The sequence below is a fragment of the Octodon degus genome, unplaced genomic scaffold, assembly GCF_000260255.1.
Source record: "Octodon degus isolate 3935 unplaced genomic scaffold, OctDeg1.0 scaffold00032, whole genome shotgun sequence".
Lineage (NCBI taxonomy): Eukaryota > Metazoa > Chordata > Mammalia > Rodentia > Octodontidae > Octodon > Octodon degus.
In genome coordinates, this window is record NW_004524608.1 from 3,570,505 (window position 1) to 3,573,483 (window position 2,979).

Sequence of the window (2,979 nt, forward strand, 5' to 3'; positions counted from 1 at the left end):
CAGGCGAGCGCTTATTCTACTGAGCCATCTACCTGACCCCCCTGTACTTAATTTCTGTCACTAATTGACGAAAGGAAATGCACCATTCTCCTGCTTACCAATTTTTATTAAACTGTTATCCCCTGAAATACAATGTACATATGGAGGGAAATGTTTTATAGAATGATCACCTAGATACAGAGTATCTTTGACTAGAAGTCTTTTTCATGTCCCCTCATAGTAATTACCATTCTCATCTTTGAAAGAACCACTATTCTAGCTTTCTCTGGTAGCATTTGTGTTCACCTCCAGGTTAAGAGACTGTTGAAACTAAAATTGTTTTGGTGTTGGTTAATATAATGATTCTTAGCTGGGAGGATGTTTTGATTTTCTTTCTTATTTTAGTACAGGGTCTACAGGGTTTCACTACGTAGATCGGACTTGTAGAGATCCGCCTGTGTTCAGCCTCCCAAGAGCTGGGATAGCAGGCGTGCATAGCCACGCCTAGTCTCAACCCCCATCTCAGGGGGCAGGCCTGGCAAAGCAGGCCGGGTCGAACCCCTGGCCCTTGTGTCTGCCTAAGCAGGCACTTTCATCTGCTCAGCTATTTGGCCGGCCCTGAGTTTTGATTTTCAAAACTGAAAGTGTTAATGCTATTAGTTTATGTACATAGGGGTCAGATGGGCTGTTAAACATCTAGCGACTAACAACAAAAAATTATGTGGTCCAAATTGTTAATAGTACTGAGATTAAAAAACTCTACTAGCTGTGACCCATTGAAATAGTAGCAATAATAAGTGATATATTAAATTTTTAAAAATCATTCTGCTTTTGAAACTTCTGTGGGAAAACTACATCAAAAATCTCTAGTTGAAAAAAAAAAAATTCTAGTTGAGCTGAGTGTAGTAATCCCAGCAGTGAGGGAGGTTTGAAGCAGGAGAATTGAAAATTCAAGTGTACCCTGGGCAATTTAATGAGATCCTGTCTTAAAATAAAAAATAAACAAGGCTGGGGAATTAGCTCAATGGTAGAATCCCTGAGTTTCATCTCCAGTTCTGCAAACAAAACAGCTGTGCCCAGACCTAGTAGCACATGATGTAATTCTAGTACTTTTGGCAACTGAGGCAGGAGAATCACTATCTTGAGTCTTATCTGGGCAATTTTAGCAAGACCTTGTCTTAAAAAAAAAAAAAGCTGGGGATGCAGGGCATGTTGGCATGCCTGTAATTCCAGAAATTGGGAGGCTGAGGCGGGAGGATCATTGTGAGACCAGCCTGGGCTACAAAGTAAGCTCAAGGCCAGCCTGAACTGCATAGCAAGACCCTGTCTCAAAAAGACCCCCCCCCAAAAAAAAAAATAAAAAAATGGGGCAGGGGATAGGGATATAGTTGAGTGTAAAGACAATTGTTTCAACCTGGAGTACTGCAAAGAAAAACAAACACAAAGCATTCCCTATTTGTGCTGGTTATGCTGGCACATACCATACATGCCTATAATGCCTATAATCCTAGCTACCATGGAAGCTGAGGCAGGAGGATCACTTGAGCCCAGGAGTTTGAGGCCAGCCTGGACAGCATAGAGTATAGTGAGACGCTGTAGTTTTGTTGTTTTTTATTTAACCTGTCTTCAGGGAATTTTTTTTGGGTGGCACTGTAGTTGGGATTGAACTCCATATGTCCTTCTTCCTGAGCTATGTTGCCTAGTCTTCCTTCCCTTCTCTCCTTTCCTTCTTTGTTTGAGACAGGGATTGCTAAATTGCCCAGGTTGGTTTTGACTTTGAAAACCTTCTGCCTCACTATCCAGGTGTATTGGGATTACAGGTATGCCCCACCATGCCTGGTTAACAGTAATCTTTTTTTCTTTTTCTTTTTCTTTTTTTTCATTTAATAATAAAATTTTATTTTTTCCAAATGTACACCTGGTTGAGCCTATTCATCATGCATCTTCACCAGCGGCAGGAGCATCTCCACCCTTGGTATTTCTGGTATAAATAACTTGAGCTCTGTGCTTTGAAACCAACTTGATAAGCCTTTTACTAAGGAGCTCCTGAAGGGCTGCTCTGGCCAGTGATCCACGGATCTTCAGTCTCTCAGAGACCACAGCAGGCGTTATGAGTTTATAGTTGGGAACTTCCTTACAGAGTTTGTCGTAAGTAGCTTTATCGAACAGAACCAAGTTGTTCAGCTTGTCCCGAACTTTGCCTTTGGACCACTTCTTTTTTTTGGCCTTGCCCCCAGATTTGTTCACTGGGTCTTTGTCTTTCTTGGCCGACTTTCCGGCATCTTTCTTCTTCTTGTCGTCTTTGGGCGGCATCGCGGAGCCCGGAGAGCAGCGAAGACCACTGCAGGCCCGTCAAGATGTCGGACAGAAAGCAGTAATCTTTTTTTCTTTTCCTTTTTTTTTTTTAACGTATTTAGTACAGAGTCTACAGGGTCTCACTACCCAGATTGGACTTGTAGTAATCCTTCTGTTTTCAGCCTCCCAAACGCTGGGATTATGGGCACATACCACCACACCCAGTCTCAGTTGCTCAGTGTGCTTTGGGGGTTGGGCTGGCATGGTATGCATCTTGTTTGTGCCTAAGCAGGTGCTTTAATCCACTGAGCTATCTGCTGAGCTATCTGGCTGGCCCGCAATTGTAAACTTTTCAAAGTTAGTTGGGCCAGGGATATAGCTCAGCAGCACAAGTGCCTGCCTGGCAAGCTCAATCCTGAGTTGGATTCCCAGTACAAAAAAAAAAAACTATTATTGCTGGGTGTGTTGGTACATGCCTGTAATCCCAGCACTGAGGAGGCTGAAGCACGAGGATCACCATGAATTTGAGGCCAGCCTGGGCTTCATAGTGGATTCAAGGCTACCTTGAATTGCTTAATGAGACCCCGTCTCAAAAAAAAAAAAAAAAAGGCAATTCTTTTTTTTTTAATGTATCAGGTATTTAATTAGGTTCTTAGTAAGAAATTTAGAACACTAATTTATGAGGGTAAATTCCATTTGTCAGAG

The 2,979-nt window shown here is 42.3% G+C and overlaps 1 protein-coding gene and 1 pseudogene across 3 annotated transcripts in view; one reads left to right on the plus strand and one right to left on the minus strand.

The window, feature by feature from the left end:
* The window catches only part of Gatad2b (GATA zinc finger domain containing 2B), a 103,951-nt gene that overhangs the window by 21,370 nt on the left and 79,602 nt on the right, over positions 1 to 2,979 (plus strand). The gene's annotated exons all lie outside the window — the stretch shown is intronic.
* Positions 1,862 to 2,346, minus strand: LOC105742028 (annotated as a pseudogene).